The sequence below is a fragment of the Pyrus communis genome, chromosome 3, assembly GCF_041283825.1.
Source record: "Pyrus communis isolate YQ-2024b chromosome 3, ASM4128382v1, whole genome shotgun sequence".
In the NCBI taxonomy this organism is placed as follows: Eukaryota; Viridiplantae; Streptophyta; class Magnoliopsida; order Rosales; family Rosaceae; genus Pyrus; species Pyrus communis.
This window is the reverse complement of record NC_142567.1, coordinates 22308125-22330653: the sequence shown is the minus strand read 5'-3', so window position 1 is coordinate 22330653 and position 22529 is coordinate 22308125. Positions and strand designations below refer to the sequence as shown.

The 22529-nt window shown below is 35.7% G+C and overlaps 1 non-coding gene and 1 pseudogene across 2 annotated transcripts; both read left to right on the top strand.

Annotated features, from left to right (window-relative positions):
• The first annotated feature begins 17872 nt into the window (after positions 1 to 17872).
• LOC148698144 (F-box/kelch-repeat protein At5g60570 pseudogene) lies at positions 17873 to 20313 on the top strand (annotated as a pseudogene). The gene is made up of 2 exons (XR_015960885.1): positions 17873 to 18177; positions 18450 to 20313. The product of XR_015960885.1 is annotated as an F-box/kelch-repeat protein At5g60570 pseudogene (transcript).
• Positions 20314 to 20438: 125 nt separating this feature from the next.
• LOC137715109 (uncharacterized) lies at positions 20439 to 20863 on the top strand. Its single transcript, XR_011065518.2, has 2 exons — positions 20439 to 20597; positions 20685 to 20863. It is a non-coding gene; the product is annotated as an uncharacterized LOC137715109 (transcript).
• Positions 20864 to 22529: the final 1666 nt, after the last annotated feature.

Genomic DNA, 22529 nt, shown 5'->3' with positions numbered 1-22529 from the left:
GTCGAAAGCGTCCATAGATAGAATAAAGGTGCCACTGGCTTGTCGTAAAAGGGCTGGCTTGTCGAAAGCGTCCATAGTAGTTGGAAATGCTTTCATAATTCAAAGTATTCGAAGTTGAGAGAATCAAGCATTTGAAACTGCTTCTCGAAGAGCTGAAAGTGCTTTTTGACAATCAAAAGCTTAACTTTGGGGCAAACAGCAATCAAACCACATGGTTTTGTCAAAAATCCAAACCACATTGGTTAAGAACCGATCAAGTCCATCAGCTGAGTTCTGCCAGTGCGGTTTGATTTCGGTAGCGATGACTTGAATTTAGGTCCAAACTCGACGTGCTAGCATGCCCTTAACACCTATTTTTTGAAGAAGATTACAATATTATCCTACCAAAATGGTGGTATACAATCTGAGTAGTTACCAAGATTGTGAGATATGCATGGATTGGATGGGACTTCAAAGTTGAAATCTCAACAGATGCTAGCATGGCTCATGCAATGACATTTAGATCGTGCAGCCAAAAATCATTTTGAATTTTTATTATAAAGAAATCATTATGAATTTTTTATTTAAATTAAATATAAACAATACCTAAAGAAAACTGATCACACGATATACAATAAACGGATAAGATGTGAGAATATCTAAAATCCTCGTAAAGAGAATGCAGAGAGACAAGATTCTCATCTCATGGGATGGGACATGCAAGAGCAAAAGGGTTGTCGCCGCATTGGCAAAACAATGGTTGGGTTTTCCCTTGTATTAAAGTTAGCTCCATTTGAGCATCGAACCTACGCATATCAATATACCTGACATCTTTACACGGATGATCTCTCATTTGGCCCTTTACTGGGTCGTATTTTGCTCTCATGCCGCCGGCTGAAAAAATCTGGTTGCCTAAACGCCACAACCCATGTGGATAGGAAGATCGGTGCCATTATGAATAACTCGTAAACTACCTTTGCAGGGCGACAAAGATAACACATCGCTCAATTGATAGAACGAATGACTCGTCAATTGTAAACAAGACTTTCTTTTCCATCTCACAAAGTTGAAGAAAGTTGAGGTTTCATCATAATTAGGTAGTAATACAGAGAGTAACTCAACGATTTGTAAGTACATGGAATGTCCCTATTTTCTCTGATGTGGGTTTGATACTTTCTGAAGAAAGTTGACGTTCCACTGTAAAATTAATTGACAAATGGGGAGTAAGTCAATTATCTTATAAACCCTTGCAAGGTTTTTCCTTTCATCGATGTGGGATTCTTTTACCTTCATCATCACACACCTCCTCGCGTATAACGAATTTTCAAGCCAAACACGTGGACAACACGAGTAAGTTGATGTAGAGCACGTGGGCTTTCTACTATGTTGGTGGTTTGGCTCTTGATTGGCTGGTTATGGATGTTGAGTGATGCTTCAAGTGATGTGTTTTTTGGTTTTTGCCTCAATATCTTGGGGTGTCTGGTAGCAAACCTCATTATGACTGGAGTTACTTGAGGTGTAGTAACTTTCATTTTGGGGCTGCTGGATGTGGAGATATTTCACATTCCCGAGCCCTTCTTGAGTTCTCTCATTGGCTATAGGTTGATGCTTTGGGATGCTTTAGACGTCGGTTTATTGCATGCGGCTGCCACCCCAGTAATTGGCTAAGTTTTGGTATTATGACCTATGGAGTAGGTTTTGCAATTTTCATTTTATTGTTTTTCTTTATTTTGTTGGTGTGCTTTGATGGTTGGTTTCCTCCTAAACGTCCCTGTATATTCCGGACTAGATGGTGCCTCTATTTCCCATCAAATTACTTGCCTTCATTTCCCTCACTTACTGGTTCATTTAGAATGTCTAACCCTCAACTGGCTGCCTTTTCCTCTAGCATTCCGCCCAAGCTTCGAATCTGCTTTGAGAGCTATATACCTAATTGGGAGAATCATTTTCCTGTTCCTCAGCCTAAACAAGAACCGGTTGTTATTGAAAGGGCTATGAGTACTTTTACCATGGAGTGTGGTGTGATTCATGTTAACACCCATTTATGCTCGTCCATCAATGTGGAGCATATGTTGTCTAGGGTTCTCATGGGGAAGATATTCGATTAGACCCTTGACGCTCATTTAATCAAGTGGAAGTTGGGGCTGCTTTGGAAAAATAAGGTGAAGAACACTTTTTATTTAGACTATTTCAGAAGGAAGTGGGAATTCTTGGATGAGGATGACTTGAAATTCGTTATGAGGAATCGACCATGGTATGTTCGTGGATAAATTTTCCACTTGGAACGGTGGACAACGAACTTTAAGGACACCGACGTCATTACCAAGTTGGTGATCTAGGTTCATCTACCTCGAGTCCCTGTGCAATACAAAAAGGAGAAGATTATCAAGGATATCACATAGCTGTTAGGTCATCAGAATAGATGAGGTAATTTTGCGGTTGAACGACATGTTTGTCAAAGTCCTTTAGAAGTCGACTTACGTTTCCCCTTAAAGCGAGTCTTCATTGTCAACCATGAGGATGACTATCCAATCCTTATTAGTTATGAAAATATTTTTGAAGTCTGTTTTTATTGCGGGAGAAGAAGGCTTGAGGGGCATATGTGAATGATGGATGTTTCATGATTGACAAGGTTTTTGATGATGAATCGTTTGTATGTTCGAAGGATGTGGTTATTGATAATGATGTTAAGGCGAGCTTAGAAAAGGATGTGATGCGTTGCTTTCTAAATCCCATAATTGTTGAGGAGAAGTACACGGAAGTTGAGGAATCTGGCAGCATGTTGAGGATACGGGGCCTGATGAGGAGGGCTGGACTATGGTTATTCCAAGATGGAGGAGGAAAATGGATAAGAGGAAAATGGGTGACAGTTCTAGGGATGACAGGTCGTATAGAGAAGTGGTTGCTAGGCCTAAGCCAAAGTGGGTAGCAAAGGCTGATATCATGCAAGACTGGAGAAGAGTTGGAAAATCAAAGGAGATGGAGCATCAGGTAAGTGGGAATAAATAGTTTTTTTAGGCAATGCAAATAATATTTCTCAAACTGCCACGAATTTTATAACTGATTGGAATTTGTCTGATTTACAAATGTTTGATGATTTGGTTGAGTTATTGTTTCCGTTTGAGTCTTACCATAATGATGACTTTAGGCTAGGCAAGGTAAATTTCTTTGATGTAATGTGTGTTTTGATAAAAAAAAATATCAGGATGTGATGATGTCAAACGTTGAAAGTGGTGAGTCCGAAGCTAAGGAGAGCTCGGGAAGCTTTGTTGCGGCCATGCTTGCGGCTGAGGCAACTTTCATGAGTGCTTGGCCAACTGTTGGATTGAGGAGTCCAAGAAAACGAGTTCGCGAGGAGGAAGATGCTGAAGTTGGTTCGTCCGCTTATCTTGAAGAACTTGACTGATGAACGGTATCATTTAGAATTGTAGGGGTTGGGGAAGACATGAGTTTACTAGTTTTTTTAGTTTTCTTAATAGTTTTGTTAAGCTTGATGTCTTTTGTGTTGTAGAAACTAAGTCTGTTGTGGACAAGGCCCCCGTTAGTTGCTTTAGAAGGTTTTTTGATCAATCTTTTGGTTTTAACCTTGACGGGAGATCGGGAGGCATTTTTATTTGCTAGAATGCTAATGTTCTTAATCTGAATGTGATCGTTGCTTCTCCTTGGTATATTCATGCTTTAGTTAAAGATGTGCATGCAAATTTTGAGTACTACGATATTGCTGTCTATGTCTATCCTCAAAAGTCTTTCCAAGATAGTTTGTGGGAGGAATTCTCATCCCTAAACCCCGGCTATAAGCCCTGGATGTTGCTAGGAGACTTTAACAATATTACTTGCATTAAGGAAAAATGGGGAGGGATTCAAAGTGTTAATGCTAATTTGAATAAATTTGTGGATTTTCTGAACAATGAGGGGCTAATTTCATTACAAGCTTCGGGAGTTCCTTTCACTTAGACTAATAAACACAAGGATGACTCGCTTATTTTTGAGATATTAGATAGGGTTGTTGCCAATTCTTATTGGTTCGAATTGTCTCTCCAGTTAAACGTAGGAGGAAGTGTTTCAAATTTGAGGCCAAGTGGAACCTTCACCCTAAGTTTAAACAGTTTGTTAAGGGGGCTTGGAAATGTAGTGAGGAGCTTTCCTCTCTTGATCATTTCAGGGGTTGTTTAGGTACTTTCGCTTTTCTTGTTAAACATTGGAATTGCACGGTGTTTGGTCTGGTCAGGGAGAAAAAAGATAAAATTTTAATGGAGCTGGACAGTATCCAGAAGGAACTTATGTCTTCTAACTATAATGTTAACTCTTCAAACAATTTTAGTGAGAAAGTTCACCTAGAGGTTCAAATTAATGAAAGGCTAAACTCAAGTCCTTAAGGATGAGGAAGTGACGTGGACGCAAAAAGCAAAGTTTAATTAGTTAAAGCATGGTGATAAAAATACAAGATTTTTCCAATTGTGTGCGACTATCAGGAGAAAGCGAAATGAAATTAATAAAATCAGAGATGGCAATGGTATCTGGTGGTATAGGGGAAAGGGCTTGGAACAAGTTTTTGTGTAGGAATTCAAAATGGAATTCATCAATCGATCCAATCCCCCAACTGCTGAGCACTCGAGCTTAATCTCTCAGGTAATAAAACCATGCATTTCACATGATCAGAATATCAAGTTAATTGAGGTCCCTTCAAATGATGAGATTTGGAATGCTGTTAAAAGCATTGGAGCTCTTAAAGCCCCAGGGCTGGATGGTATCCATGCGAGTTTCTTTTAGAAATGCTGGGATGAGGTAGGGCTATTAGTGTGCAATATGGTGCCCAATATGGTTAAATATATATATTTTTTTTTGTAAATAACACAAGCCTAAAGTTAATCAACCATACAAATATTGCCCTAATCCCAAAAGTGGAGAATCTGAAAACAATCAATAATTATTGCCTAATTAGCCTCTGTAATGTTAGCTACAAGATTATAATGAAAGTTATGATCACCAAGTTAAAGCCCCTTTTGCAGGAGTGTATTTCGCCCAACCAAGGTGCCTTTGCTCCAGGTAGGTCAATACAAGATAATATTCTTATTGCTCATGAATTGTTCTCTAATTTTAATAGGAAGAAAGACAGAACCAGGGAGCTAGTTATCAAGCTAGACTTGGAGAAAACGTATGATGTCTTAAACTGGGACTATATTAAATGTGTGTTGGAAGGGTTTGGTTTTTGTATTAAGTGGATAAATCTAGTTACGGAATGTATATCTTCAACTTCATTTTCCATTAACATTAATGGTAAGTCTCATGGCTATTTCTGTGCAAGTAGAGGTATCAAGCAAGGGGACCCATTATCCCCCTATGTTTTCATTCTTTGCATGGAACCCTTGATTAGGAAGTTGAATGAGTTAGCGTATACCCAAAATCCCATATTGGCCTACTCACTTCCCCTTTTTGGCTACAAAGTTTCTAATCTTGTTTTTGCAGATGACTGCCTCATCTTTGGCAAGACATCTATAAGGGGTGCCAGAAAGGTCTTAGAAGTTCTTAACTGTTTTGCAAATGCTTCTGGTCAACAAATAAACTTCAACAAATCTTCTTTATACTTTTCTTCTAATACAACTAACTAGATTCGAAGTGAAATTGTCAACATTCTTCATATTCAGCACAAGATGACCATTGGGAAATATCTTGGTATACACAACATTGTATTTTGGAAGGACCCTCTAAATGGGAATGAGCTAATCAGGAGATTTAAATAGAAGTTAGCCGGTTGGAAGGCTCACACTCTTTCAAAGGCGGGAATACTTACTTTTGTTCAATCAAACCTTTCAGGTATGCTTAATCATATCATGTCTTGTTTTAAATACCCTTATAAACTAACAAGCCAATTAAATAGGAAGTGTAGACAATTCTTCTGGGGCAAGAGTCATAAGTGTAACCCTGTGAGTTGGAAGGAAATTTGTAGACCATAGAGTGCATGTGGTTTAGGTATCAGGAACCTAGACCATTTCAATAAGGCTTGTCTTGCTAAACTAGGTTGGAAAGTGCTTTTCTTAAGCATAATTGGTGGGCTAACATAGCCAGGAAAAAATACCTTAGACATGAGGGTTTTTTAGAGACCAAAACTAAATAAAACCACTTGCTTGCTTGGAAAGCAATCCTAGGGTCAAGAGACATTATCAGTAGGGGTATGAAGTGGGTGGTAGGTGATGGCAATGACATCTTGTTCTAGACTCACAACTGGGTTTTTCCTCACCCTCTCTTTCATCTAGGTCTGGCAATTTCTGACACGACCCGATAACCCGACACGACACGACACGAAATTAACAGGTGTTTGGATCGACACGATAACGAATCGGGTCGTTATCGAGTAACCCGATAAGCACCTGTTAAGATAACGGGTTGGTTCGGGTATACACGTGGGTAACACGATACACGATAAGCAGAATATTATTTTTATAATTTTATAACCCTAAAAAAATACTGTAATAATTATATACATTAATTTTACAATTTTATACCCCTAAAAATTATAATAAATATATATATATATTAAATTAACTATAAAATTTATAATAATTATAATAATTATATATACTATAATAATTATACCCCCCAAAATATTAAGTCTATCTATAATAATTATATATATATATATTAAATTTTATAAAAACTATAATAATTATTAATTAATAATTTAATATGCATGAATATGATGCATTGCATTGCATCCATTGAAATTTGATGTGATTTGTTTCCATTCAAATTTCAATAATGAATTTATTGCCGTTGCCAACTTGCCGCCCTTTTTGAAAAAAAAAATGGAGGGAAAATGAAAATGTTAAGAAAAGTTGAAAATGAAACAAAAAAGTGAGGGAATTAGGGAAAGATGTTGGAGGGAAAAGTGAAAATGATAAGAAAAAGTTGAAAAGGAAACAAAAAAGAGAGGGAAAAATGAAAATTAATAGAAGTGGTGAGAAATTTTTTTTTTTTTTTTTTAAAGTTATTAACTTTTTATCACACACATGACTGTCATGACATATCTCACTATTTTTATAATGACACACGTGACACGTGATGTATGTACTATTCCGTGTACCAGTCAATTATAATTTATATGTACAAAATAAATAGATTTAAATCTACTTAATAAATATATACACACACACACACACACACACACACAGAACTTGATTGATGGCATACGAATTCTCCAAAACTAATTTCAACGATCCCAACCGTCAAACTTGTTTCTATATGCTTTGAGATCACATCAACAAAAAATCATAAAAAATAAACATTCAGAGATCAAGTAACGGGACAAAGCTTTTCAACGGTTATAAACGAAAAATCACGATTTAACGGTTATTTTAACTCCGATTTTGATGATTTTTTATAACTACACTCCTTGACCCTATATGAATACAATGAATGAATTCGATCTTCAATTTAAAATATTTACACAAGTGGATACCACAAAATCTTATGTTATACTTAATAAAAGTATAAATAAACTCTAAGTGTTAGTCAATCTATCATTTTACGAATTCTCCAAAACTAATTTCAACGATCCAAACCGTCAAAATTGTTTGTATATGCTTGGAGATCACATCAGCAAAAAATCACAAAAAAAAACATTCAGAGATCAAGTAACGGGACAAAGCTTTTCAACGGTTATAAACGAAAAATCACGATTTAACGGTTATTTTAACTCCGATTTTGATGATTTTTTATAACTACACTCCTTGACCCTATATGAATACAATGAATGAATTCGATCTTCAATTTAAAATATTTACACAAGTGGATACTCCTTGACCCTATATGAATACAAAGAATGAATTTGATCTTCAATTTAAAATATTTACACTAGTGGATGTGGATATCACAAAATCTTATGTTATAATTTATATACTTAATAAAAGTATGAATCAACTATTTGGAAAAGGAGGTAATATATTTTTATATGGTATAGTATTATTATTTTATTCTTTTCATAATTATTTTGTTTAACTTTTCATAATTGAATGATTTTTAATGTTTGCTTTTTCTATACTTAGTTTATGCGGAAGAGAGTTCTGACGTGGAAAATCTTACTGAAAACATCTTCAACATAACTCTTGAAGGCAATAGATCAAGCTAAAGTTCCAATACAATTTCATGATGATCGATGTAAATTGAAGGTTTTGTAAATGGAGGTGTAAACTTTTGAGAAAGACTTACAATCTTAAAAACAAAAACTCTTTATCCTTGCACATTTAATATTTGTAATAGATTAGTAGTGTATGTATTATTTTTTTTATTAGGCTTTTATTTTCGAGTGTAGATATAGTACTTGAACGAGAAATGTTTTAATGTTTTGAAGTAATATTTATGTGGCAATGTGTGGTATGTGCAAATTTTAAAAAAATATATTTTTTTCTTAACGGGTCATAACAGGTCGGGTCACTTTACCCGTTGGGTAAAGTGACACGACCTGTTAAGGACCCGTTAAGATAACGGGTGTGACACGACACGACCTGTTAAGATAACAGATGTTACACGAAAACGACACGAACACGATAGACACGACCCTTTTGCCAGGCCTACTTTCATCTCATCCCAAAAAATCAAAGACATCAAATTCAATGGGGGACCAAGGTTGCTGATTTTATTGTGGATGGGCAGTGGGACAAGGCCAGTTTAATTCAAGTAATAAACACTTTTACATCAAATAAAATTTGTAGTACTCCTATTCCTATTTATTCCTCCAAGGATGCGGTTGTCTGGGGGCCTAGTAATAATAGTAAGTTCTCGGTTAAATCTACTACTTGGCTTTAAATGGAGGATCTTGGCCATTCCTTGACTCAAAACCTTATAAATAGAATGTGGAAGCAAGTCTTGCCTCCCAAATTAAAGTTATTTTCCTGGAGTCTCATCAAAGGTAAGCTTCAAACTAGAAAGAAACTTAGCAAGTTCATTCCTAACATAAATACTCAATGCCCCATGTGCAACAACCACGAGGAAGAGATCGATCATCTGTTTCTCCACTGCCATTATGCTAAGCAGGTTTGGAGTTGTGCTACTGATATGTCCTTATCAGATTTTGATAGCAACCTCATGATAAGTGAGTGGCTTGCAAACCTCTCTCACAATAATTCGAATGTTGTAAGCAATTTAAACAAAGCTGTTTCTATTTGCTGACAAATTTGGAATGATACAAATGGAAGCATTTTTAGGAACGTGAATCCTGTTCATAACAGAGCGTTCCTCCGTGCTATGGCTATGGTTAATGACTATTTCAAGGAAAATGTGGAGAGTTAGAAAAATACACAGGTAAGAAGTGATGATAACGTGATTAAATGGATTTACCCTTCGTACCCATATTTTAAAATAAATTTCGACTGCTCGGTATCAAACTTTATGGCGATGAGAGGTTTTATTATCAGGAATTGGAGTAGTAAGCCTATTATCGCTGGTGCTATGAGTTTGGAGTCTTCCACCATCAATGTTGCTGAGGCCATGACGTTACATGAGGCCCTAATATGGGCTAAGAGGAGAAACTTGATGTATGTGTGTGTGGAGGGTGACTTTAAGCTTAGTTAGGGCTGGAAAAAAAATCCTAGAAATCTCGAACCATACCGAAAAAATCCCGATCCCAAACAGAAAAAATTCCGAAAATTTTAGTACCAATCCCAAATCGATCCCTAACCATTCGGTACAAGAATCGGTCTCACACTTTTCTTTGTTCGGAAATCACAATTATATTTTTTTATTTCCAAATATAGAAAGTTTGAAGTGTAGAATGCGATTTTTGGAGTGCCAATTACAATTCCCATATATATATATATAATTTAATCAACCAAGCCGTTCCTCTAGCCAATGATATCTTTCTTCACCACCTTTTCTTTTTTTTATTATTTCGAAGGTTGGAGAAAGAGTTAGAAAGCTGACTAGAGTAGGGGTAGGGGGTAGGGGGCTGTGTATTGTCTGTCATCTTCATAGACTTCACTCACCATTACTTTCCCTATTTTTATTTCTTGATAACCATTCGCACTCCCACAGAGGCACAGATAGCCACCCATTCTCTCCGTCCACCGACTCCCTCAAATGCAGAAGCAAGCCTAAGGCTTCCAAATGCTTTCTCAATCTTCAAAAATAGCCACACTTGCAACATGTTCTTCCTCAAAAACCATACCCATTGCAGCCTTCGTCTGAGGAACCCAATCGTTCTTCCAAGACATCAAATCCATCGCTGCAAAGCAGAGTAGCCGTTTGTGGCAATTTCGTTCGGTAAGACATGGAAAAGCTCACACATCGACGAAGATCGGTACCCAATTCTATTCGATGCACTTCGCAAAGCCCTCCGACTCCTGTAGGCAGCAAAGACGAGCCCAGGAATGAGAGGGATGGAGATGGGTTGGGGAGATCGACAAATTTGGGATAAAGTGGTCGTGTGGGCTGGCAGGAAAGATGGGAGGTCGATGAATCCCAAACCATACCGAAATCCCGAAAAAATTTTGGGAATACCAAAATATCGGTTTGGTTTTGGTTTCTGAAACCTTGTCCCGAAAAAAATCGGTTTGGAATTTGGGATCTCATTTTCGGTTTGGGATCCCATATTGAACCAGCCCTAAGCTTATCATTGATGCCGTTTGTGGAGTTTGTGAAACGTCGTGGAACTTGAGGTCTATCATTGAAGATATCAGGTGGTGTGCCTCATTTTTCCAGGATATCAAATGGGGGCATGTTTTCAAGAAGGCGAACTTTGTTGCATATGCTATGGCGTCTATTGGGTTGAAAATGGATAATCTTTGTATATAAGATGCTTGTCTTCCTGTCAAAGCCAACTTAGCCTTGTTATTTGATTACACTGAGCTTTTCTCCTCTTTGAAGTCTTTATATTTTGATGCTAAAAGGTTCCTAATTGCTCTTTAGAGTTCCCTAGTTTCTAGGCTTCTCTAGGACAGAGGCAGCAGGAAGTTGCTTATGGTTGGGTCGATTGGCGAGGGTCGGGGGTTGGAGCAGGATAATTAAAATATTATGGGCACATGTTTTCCAGTTGTACTGGATTTGAATAATGTATTGGGTTTTGTAGAGACGTTGTTTGCCTCACTAGCTATCTCTCCTTTTCATGAGCCATTACTTTCCCGGTTTTCAGGTGGCTAGTCATGTGGTGGCCTTTTTTTTGGTAGATTTCACTTTGTATTTTGCCTTTGTTCTGTCATTTTGATTTTATGTGGAGTGCACCTGTTTGAAGGCTTTCAGTTGGTGGTTCAGGTTGGTTTTGCAGTGTGTGGAGAGGACTATGGAAGCCATGGCCGCTTGCTCTGCCGCATGGTTGACGCTCACAGCACGGCAATGGATATATGCTACATGTTTGGTGGGTGGAAAATTCCCTTGATTTGCTTAGGGATACCTTGTAATTTGCTTTATATTGACATTTGAGGATAGGTCATTGTTTGTGCGGGACGCTCTTTACTTCGACCGGGTTGAAAGCTTCGGCAAGGTTTTACTTCGACCGGGTTGAAAGCTTCGGCAAGGTTTTATTGAGGCCTAGTATGCATGCTATCCTTAGTTTGTACTTATTCTGCGTTGTTTGAATTGAATATCTAATATCGTTTTTCTCTCCAAACAAAAAAAAAATAAATAAATAAATTGGAAAAAGAAAAAGGCCTCGTGTGAGGGGTTTCTCTCTTAAATGAAGTTTTTTTATTGTTTTCTCATAAAAAAAAAAATAAAAGATTTTTTTATTAAAATAAACTTAACTCAATCAATTTCCAATAAAGCTCCCTATTTTTTAATGCAGTAATCATTATTGTGGGGATTGTTATTACCTACTTCTTGGTTTTTTGTCACATTTTTTTCATTAGCAACATCATTATTACCCCAAAGACAACTTTCAAAATAGTTATTAGCTATGATAGTTGTTGCTTACTTTACTTCTAGTGCCTAATAGGAATAGAAGTATAAAATTATTTTAGGAAAGAAATCTTAAATTAAATAGAAAAAATATTTCAAATTAATTATAATCCTAATAACTTCAAAATTTTTATTCATGAACTCTTGACTAATTTACTATTGCATAAAGGAAACTACAATGTAGAGCGTGTATCCAGATTGATTTATTTCAAAATATCAAAATATTTGATAAAGTAGCTGCCAACAACAGTATAAGTAATAGCATCAATCAATAATTAAGTAATAATCTAATCATCAACAATCACATCATATGATTTACAAAATTGGTCTTCTTAACATTACCTTTTTGCTTGAAAAGTCTACTAAATGGTTCTTCGTCTTGACGGTGGTGCGCCGCTTAGTGAAGAGAGTAGAAAATACATGGGGTTGTCGGGGTGAAGGTTTTCCATTGGTCGAGTCGGGTGGGGAATAAGATGAAGATGGGGGAGATCTGGGTTAGTTTTTGCCCTTACATTTTACAAAAGATGAAATTTCGATTTGACTATTATTGCTAACGAACTTCAACCTAAAGTATGAATTCAAAATTACTATATCACCACTTGAACTGCAAAAAATATTTGGCCTAAAAAGTTTAGGATCACCCCATGAACTACAAAAAATATTTGACCTTGAGTAATTACACTAACACGTATCGTAACCCCTTGAGTAAAAAAAATTCCCTAAGATTTTAATTTCCTTTCACGTATTGTAACCCCTTGAGTAAAAAAAAATATTCTTATGAATTTACTAATTTACCCTTATAATCAAAGAAAAGCTCTACTTTCTATTGAACAAGAAAATATTTATAAATACATGGAAAAAAGTATCAAATTAAAACTTATATGGTATCATATATGATGCATTTTTCTTTATTTTGTAAAACGTTGAAAATTTAAATCATTTAAGGCACCTTTTGAATGGGCAAGGGCTAGTAACTTAAGTGGTTTAGAGCGTTTATTTTGGCACCCTAAGTATGTGCTCAAATCCCTCTCATTTTACTTGTAAAGAAAATTTAGAAGAATTCGAATGAAAATATTTAAATTTGGAAAACTATGCTAAATTTTCTAGAAAATCCAAAAAAAAAAAAAGATTCCGCGCATTTCAAGTAGCTAGAAATGGTATACGTGTAATTAATTATTGAAAAAAATACTTTATTTTTTATTTTTTTGAGTAATCCATAACTTTATTCCTTTCATTCTAATTAACTTATTCTAATCAAGATATGTTACTATAATATCTCAAACATAAGGGAATTTTGTTAAAATACAATAAACCTCATCAAGTGTAAGTAAAAATAATGTGTTCGTTTAAACACATTACCATAATGGGTTTACTAATGCACATCAAAATAAAGGTAAAGGTTGATTAACAAGACTACAAAAACTTGCATTTGATAAAATAAAAGAAGAACAATACTAATTATAGAAGAACCAGAGAACAATGCTAATCAATTGTTCAATAGAAAAATATCGTGGTTTTATTAACTACGTAGATGGTCAATAGGGAAACAACGAGTGGACTCGCCGTCCACAAATGACCATAAGTCAATTGGAACGTCGACCTCAAGGTGATTCCTGGAAACAAAAGTTTTCCATTCACCATTAGAACCCAAGGCATATCTCCCACCTCCCATTTTAACCAACTTTATTAGGGAAGTATAACCTTCTAGTTCGACCTGCTTCACTGCCAGTGTATCTATAACAATGGCGAGTTTTATCTTGTCATCCAGGGAGAGAATAAGACTCGGTAGTAGTGCTTCATGTATTATTAAACACCTTCTGCATATGTCTCGTTGAAACTTTAAATTAAGTCGTCCAACGAGATTTAGGTGGCTGCCGTTCATCTCTTGGATCTTTTTCTTGGTGTCTTCTGTCAAATCAAAATTAGGCGTCTTTAAAATTTGATATATATTCAAAATATAATTAACCTTGTGGAATCGAGAAGATCAATAAGCAAACCGACTATTGTACTGTATATGATCACTATGCCCAACCTAATATAGCTTGACTCTGGGAAAACCGACCACCAATCCTTGTAGTCTAAATTAATTGCATGATCTTGCATGCATGTATATCCATATTACAAAGAAGCAATATAATCTTCTCTCAGTACAATTTGTAAGAAAATAATCTAAGGTTTAGTGACTTTTATACTACGTTGCTTGATTAAAAAAATCAATACTCCAGATTATTATCAAACTTTGTACTGAGTTTTTCTTTGTCACCATTCCTTCTGTATATATGAATATATAAAAGATCATGCAATTAATTTAGACAAGTAAGATTGGTAGTCGGTTTTTCAAGGGTGAAGCTATAAATAAGGTTGGGCAGTGTGAACATAGTACAATAGTTGGTTTGTTTATTAATCTTCTCGATTCCACATGGTTATATCTTGAATATATATATATATATATATATATATATATATATATATATATATATATATCAAGTTTTAGAGATGGCTAGTTTTGTTTTGACAAAGAACACCATGAAAAGGATCCATGACATGAATGGTGGCCAGATAAAACTAGTTGGACGGCTTAATTTGAAGTTCCAAAGGGATAATGTAGTAGGCGTTTGATAATACATGAAAAGCTTCTACTGAGTCTTAATTCTCTCACTGGCTTACAAAGAAAACCTCGCCAATGTTGGAGACACATTGGCAGTGAAGCTCATTGAACAAGAAGGTTATACTTCCCTAATCAAGTTGGTTAAAATGGGAGGTGGGAGGTATGCCTTGGGTTCTGAGGGTGAATGGGAAACTGTTGTTTCCAGGAATCACCTTGAGGCTGACGTTCCAATTGACTTGTGGTCATTTGTGGATGGCGAGTTCACTCGTTGTTTCGTTATAAATTATGTATGTGATTAATTAAACCACAATAATTTTCTATTGAACAATTGATCAACATTGTTTGTTGGTTCTTCTATAATTAGTATTGTTCTTCTTTTTAATTAAATGTAACTTTTGTTGTCTTGTTAATCAATCTATACCTTTATTTTGAAGTGCATTACTAAACTCGTTACGGTAATGTGTTTAAACGAACATATTAAATTTTTTTTGGGTTAATTTCACTTACATTTGATGAGGTTTATTGTGATTTCACAAAATTCTCTTCAATTTGAGAAATTATATTAACATTCATTGACTAGAATAAGTCTAATTACTCATTAGCATGAAAGGAATAAACTTATGGACTACAGAAAAAATTCTAAACACATAGTCGTTTAAAATTAATTCATTAAATGTATATCGCGTCTAGTTACTTGAAATACGTAGAATCTATGTTTTTTTGGATTTTGTATCAAATTTAGCATAGTTCTCCATATTCATATCATTTCATTCAAATTCTTATAAATTTTTTATTCAAAAAAAATGTGGGGGATTCGAATACAAACTTAGGCTGCCAATATAAACACTCTTAATCACTTAAGTTACAACCTCTTACCCTTCCAAAAGGAGCCTTAAATGATTTAAATTTTCAACGTTTTACGAATGAAGGAAAATGCACCATGCACGTGTGTGGGAATTGGGAACAAAGTGGAGTTAGAAAAATATTTAATTATTCAACTGTTTAATTTGTAGCTTAACATATATATACATTCTTGAAATTAAAACAATTTGTCATGGATATATATGCCATAATATGAAATGATCTCTTAATATAATAAGAGAAAATTGGTAAACTATGGTTTGATTGACATGGATGCCAATGATGTATTACATTTGTATTTAGTTCGATAATTAGTTAGTGGCTCGTTTACAGTTACATAAACCAGTAGACTCACCCAACTTCTATCCATGGGTGGAGCATATTCGTTGGTACAATTACACCATGAGGGCATTACTGCAGTCATAGTAGTAGAGTAATCTGGTCGAGAGGTTCTTCAGTTCAACTCTCAATGAAAGCACCAATTGTTGGAATCAAATTCGTGCACCGCTATGAGTGGTGGAGATGTTTGATTTGGTTTATGTGTAAAAGAAAACACAACCGTGAATAAGCCTAAGACAGGGGAGGGTGTGCCAGTTAAAGGATCTCAGATGATCAAGTTAGTAAGCAAAATTATGACTCAAGCAATGGGCAATAAAGTAAGTGTGCAACGTTTACGTTACCAAAGAAGAACCTAGAAAGGTCCATAAGGATATCTATGAAGTAGATATTACATCCTTTTAGGAGTATGATTACTTGCAGCGCACACCAACTCTTAAATTGTAAGGGCTCCAAATCATGTTGAATCCATACTAGATTAGGTTCCTGAAACTTGTGGAACAAGAATGGTCTATCTCAACAAAGTTGACGAACTTCGCTCATTGATTCTAGAGCAAATGATGGTGGCACCACTAATCCGTTTAGTCAGCCTCACAATGGAGACTGTTGAGTCCATGACCAGACCTCTGAGGTAGGCATACTCCTATCCGTCTTACTTTGGCCTTGAAAAATCATGGTCCCACAATACCAATGTAAGGTAATTCACATTGCAGGCTTTCTTTGTTTATTTTTCAATGTGTTTTGTTACTTTTGTAAGCTTTCAAAGTTTTATAATAACTAATGTATCTGGATTGTGTATATTGGCCAATTGAATTCAAGTATCGCCTCTCTTACTCTTAATCCACAACCACACAACAAGTTTGAAGGCAATCTCAAGCTTCTAGTTCACAAGGTTCAATGACCTCTCTTCCAGTGGTTTCACTTTCACAAGGCCTATGAATTGTTTTCTTTTTTTTTTTTTTGGTTGAATGAAGAGCTGGTTTAGGATTGCCTAATTTTTTTTCAAAATATAGGTCCAAAACAACAGAAAGTAGAAGATAATTCTATAAAAATAAAAAATAAAAAATAATAAAATTTGTCATTAGAAACAAGTGAACGATACCAATTAATGAAACTTTCATATTGACAATCCTACTCTCATCCTTTTTTGCTAAAAACACTTTTAACGCTAAAATTTATCAAAGAGAAATTTTATTTGAACCCATATAACCTCTTTCTATACCTAACTTAAATTTTAAATATGAATTGTCTTTTTTTATTTATTTATTTATTTTTTATTTTTTATCCTATTGCATAATTACTATCAAATACAATGTGAAAATAACAACAAAACTAAAATTCATAAATAAACTCATACTCAATAATTAAACCCCACCATCACACAATATTTATCCTACATTCATTTGCTAAAACCCTGAAAGCTCCCATATAGAAAAAGAAGTTTTTTTTATCGATGGATGGTGCTTTTGAAGTTTTGAACCCTCCAACTCAGGTATGAATCGATTTATGCAATTTTTTTTAGTTTGATTTTTTATTTTATTTTATTTTATTTTTAAGTTTGGAATATGGGTTTTTGAGTTTCCCTGGGTTTTTGGGTTTTGCAACTACACACCATGTTACCATTACAATTAGGAACTTGTACCCATCTCTCCTTCAAAGGTAGAGTTTGCAAGTAAACACGTTCCTCTATCCCAATCAGCTTAATTTTCATTCGTCATTAGTCCTCTTGTTAATAGACTTCTCTCCTTAATTTGTAAGCAACATTAAATTTGTAGAACCTCTTCAAAAGTCGTCATTTTTTTTTTCTTTTGAGAAAAAGTGAGTTACAATGGTAAAAGTCATGCACAAAAAAAAAGTTTGGAACGTCCTCGATAGTTACAAATCTATGCCATCAGTCAGTCAGAATAGCATTTTAGTAAGTAATCCGACAAAATCAAAGTCCTCGTGAGTTTCAATTCACGATAATCAAAGTTGAGAAGATGAGTTTTTGGGATTTTATTTATTAAACAGGTGTAAAGATAACTTTACATTTTGAATTGGATTTGTGATGGTAGTTTAGTTAGTAAATTTGAGTTGAAAGAGATATTAGTTTTTTAATTAAAAATAATACAGATATGGAGAGTAAATTAAACGTAAAAAGAAGTTATACAGGTTCAAATAAAACTTCACTTTATAAAATATTTATCTGTTTCCTCACAACTGTTTATCCTCTTAAAGAAACAGTCAACTCCAAACTAGCCCCAAATCTTATCCATCATTGCCGTAAAACAGACTTAGTGAGTTTTACAAGTTACAAGTTGGAATCCACCCTATCCTTCTGTCCTCACTGCTCCGCTATATATATAGCACAGACTTCAACTCTCTCTCTCTCTCTCCCCCTCCCCCCCTTCTTCTCATCTCCTTCTTTATCCCTGCCGGATTCCGGCAACATGCCGACGGAAAAAAATTCCGGTAAAATTCGCAGGCGACCTTGCGATTGAGATCCGAAATCGATTATTCTCACTTTCTTGGTACGCAAACATTTCGTTTATTTTCGTCTTGATTCCTTGAAGTTGTTGTTTTTCTCGGCTCCTTTGGGCGAGATCCGATTAACTACCGATCCGGATCGTAATTTTTCAATCGGCATCGGATTCGGATTGGACCTTAGCTCTCTGAATAGTGTTATTGTTTTTGTTTGCTTGCTGTTGCTGTTGTGTGTGTATTATTATTATTATTTTATTTTTTTTTTGTAAAATTTGTGTCTTTGGTATTGAATTTGTGCTTGATTTTGTGGAATATGCAGATTTTTGTGATTGGATTGATGGAAATCATTCGAGAAAAGGTTCTTGGAATTCTTGATCGTTTGGTTTGCCATGTTTATTTGTATTGTGAATCCGATGGGGGATGGCTATGAGATTGTTCGAATTTCGTTTTCGATATAGAAATTGGTAATGGAGTTTGCCATGGAATTTTGACTATTCTTTAATGGAGGGGAAGGAGTAGGTCAATGGAAATCGATTGCCTGCAAAGATCGGAATTGTTTTTTCGGGTATCGGGTTGATAGATTTGGGATTTGTGTAATTGGGATTTTTTTTTGGAACCTGTGTGAAGAATGTTTTTTGTTTGGGAGTTTTAGTTGGGATATACTGAAGTTTTGTTAACATGAGAAACATGCCTTCCCAGTTGGCTAATTATACGAAGGAAGAAAAGGAAGAGAGAGTAAATGTTATTTCGAATGTGAATTTGAAGGGGACAACGAATGATGGTCGTCGAAGGTATGGATCAAGTGACTCGCTTGTCCCCGGTCTTGTTGACGATGTAGCTTTGAATTGCCTCGCTTGGGCTTCTAGATGGGATTATGCTTCTCTGTCGTGTATTAATACAAGGTTTAATAAGTTAATTAAAAGTGGGTATTTGTATGGGTTGAGAGAGCAGTTGGGAATTCTGGAGCATTGGGTGTATCTGGTGTGTGATTTAGGAGGGTGGGAGGCATTTGATCCAATGGGAAACAAATGGATGACATTGCCTAAGATGCCTTGTGATGAGTGTTTCAATCATGCGGATAAGGAGTCTTTGGCCATGGGAAGTCAGTTGTTGGTTTTTGGTCGTGAACTGTTGGATTTTGCGATTTGGAAGTACAGTGCAATACATCGTAGCTGGATAAAATGTCAGGGAATGAACCAGCCCCGCTGTTTGTTCGGGTCTGGTAGCCTTGGTTCAATTGCTATTGTTGCGGGTGGGAGTGATAGAAATGGAAATGTTTTGAAATCAGCGGAGATATATGATTCTGTATCGGGTAGGTGGGAAATGCTACCCAACATGCACACTCCACGTAGATTGTGCACTGGTTTTTTTTGGGACGGCAAGTTTTACGTTATGGGTGGGATGTCAAGTCCTACTGACTCGCTTACTTGTGGGGAGGAATATGATCTCGATATGAGGAAATGGAGGAAAATTGAGGGTATGTATCCATCTGTCAATAGGGCTGCACAGGCTCCTCCACTTTGTGCGGTTGTTGATAACCAATTGTATGCAGTTGAGTATTTAACCAACATGGTGAAGAAGTATGACAAGGGGAAGAACACCTGGGATGTTTTAGGAAGACTTCCAGTGAGGGCTGACTCTTCAAACGGCTGGGGCCTGGCCTTCAAGGCTTGTGGAAAGGAGCTTCTCGTTGTGGGCGGGCAAAGAGGTCCTGAAGGTGAAGGTATTGTTCTGAACTCATGGTCTCCAAAGTCAGGGGTCAAGAATGGCACCTTGGATTGGAAAGTTATCGGTGTGAAAGAGCATGTTGGGGTGTTTGTGTACAACTGTGCAGTTATGGGTTGTTGAAGATTCTTTTTAGATTTAACACAAAAGAAGGTACTGGTTTCTGCAATCTGACATGGCCCTTCCCTGTGCAGTTATGGGTAGTTCCTTGTGCATCCATCTGATTGACTAGAATTAATTGTTGCCGAGATAGCATTTCCCTGGCAAAGAAGTTGGTTCTCTTAAGATGCCTGCATCTGGAGGTGTTTTATTCTTCCATGATCCTGCATAAGATTTGCTCCAAAAAGAGCGAAGTAGGGACACATGGGTAGGATGCTCCTCCATATTTATTTTTCAAGTTGTGTTTCTCTTCTACAGTCAGTTATATGTTTTAATAAATTGAAAGCGTAATTGTTTAATGATTTGTTTTTATAAATTTGATGCTTGATAGTGTTCTGTTCGTCACAATTTATAGTTTTCTGGAGCAAGATAATGAATTCTTATCTATCAGCTTCTTGATTAGCCATACTGTTCTGTGCTTCAGAAGTGCGTCAATGCATATTCCCTTGCTAGCAGATATCTGGCCTACAATTATTCTAGAAGCCTAAAACCTCATATACATCGTGTCCATGAACCTGAAGTTGTCAGCCATTTCGTTTCTTATGATCTTGGTGGTGTTACTAGATTTTACAGTGTATTATTGGTACGTGAGTGTTCTGCTTTCTTGAAGCTTGATGGTGAATCTAGTTTGAGGTATTCTACATTGTGATCAAGATGTGTTTTCTTCTAGGTACTGAGATGTGATTCTTGCATTTCCGGCATATTTCTTTGGTGATACTTTCCTGGTTTAACATCTCTCTTTAGCCTGGACCAACATCTTCTTTTCCATGTTCATCTGGTTTTTCAATATTCAGTTTTGCACATAATTCAACATCTATGTTTCCGGGTAAATAAAAAACCATTGGCTAACTTTCCTTCTCCTGTTTTACGTATTTTTTGTTACATTGTCTCGATTTATCCATTTTGGATCGCTACTTTGACATCTGTCGTTTTCTTCATGCAAAAATGGTTGTGGTGCATCGTTGCATTTGACCGATATCTATGATCATTTTGTGTCATGAAATTGCACTTTCTGCCACCAAAATATAGTATACTAACACGCGAGCATTTGGTCTAGCGGCACCTGTTTTTGCTTTGTTAGAGGAGGCCGCGAGTTCAAATCTCATGACTCGAGTTTATGCTAGAAAACTCATTGAGTGAGGCTGTCAAATGCCTATATAATGTAGGAAAAATTTGAAAATTATCAAAATTTATCCAAGTCGTCATTCACACAAAAGTACTCCTCGCCACAAATTGAAGCCGTCGTCGAGATTCTTGTCGGGCGAAGAGTACAGAACGTCAGTATTAAGTTGTTTCTTGCCTCCCAACTCTGCTGGCATAAGAGAAGGCATTTTCGAAGTCCATAAGTATTTCATTAACGTAAAGTTGACTTAGCCAATGAACAATTTTTGAAGGGAAGGGATTAGGTAATGAGTATTGGATCCATGCATGATGAGCAAAATGAACAATTTTTGAAAATATGTTGGAAAGTTTCTCTTTAAATTCGTAGAAAGGACATGAGGGGCCTGTGTTAGGATAAAATTCACCCAAATTGCTTCTCGTTTTAAGCATGCTCTTAAGAAACGGTTGAAACGTTGAAGTGCATTACTAAAAATCATGCAAATCTAATATTATTTGACCGTTAGATCAAATAATAGTCATTTTAGTGATTCTTTGCAGAATTGCATTCATCCATTTTCTTTATTATATATGAATGTGCTAATAATTTTAAATTTGTATAATTTTTTTTTTTACAGAAATAATCTATGAATGACAAAATTAATAAACAGTTCAGATTTTTTAAGAGTTGTGGACTTATAAACTGCGTGTAAAGAGAGGAAGTCATCCGATCTTAACCCAAAATGTGGAATCCCTCACTGTTAGAGAACTAATATATAGAGATATAAATCGTATTCCAGAATAAATCATAAAAAATCCATAACGGAATATTGTGGAAAGGAGGAAGGGAGCCTATACTTGGAACCGGATCCCCTCCGGACATAAATATATTGAACTTGCTGAGTATGGGATCTGATTGTTGAAATTTGATCTAACAGTTACAATTATTATAATTTTTAAGAGCTTATTATTTATAGCCGTTAGATCAAATTTTAATGGTCTGAATCTCTTGCTCAACAAGCTCAATTTTCTTGATCCAGAGAGAATCCGATTTCGCTATATTTAATACTTTAAACTTTATTGTTGTAAATTTAACACGTACTAATTAATAATAAAGTCTACAAAAAGTTGGCACACAGTATAAGTGTAAAAGATTTGATCTCGTACTTCGGCAGCTTCAATTGTCACCGCACTACCTCATCCTCAGCAGCTTGGGCCAACAAAATTAAAAAACAAACAAAATAGTTTAGAATTGATCCAAATGTGAGGACGTGGCGATAGATCACCTATTTTTTATGTAAATAGTAAATTATATATGTCAAAAAATTAATAATTTAAAAACTAAAATATTCAATCATTTACATAAAAATACGTGAAATACTGTCTTATTTCCGCACTAACTAAAATTTCCCGAAAA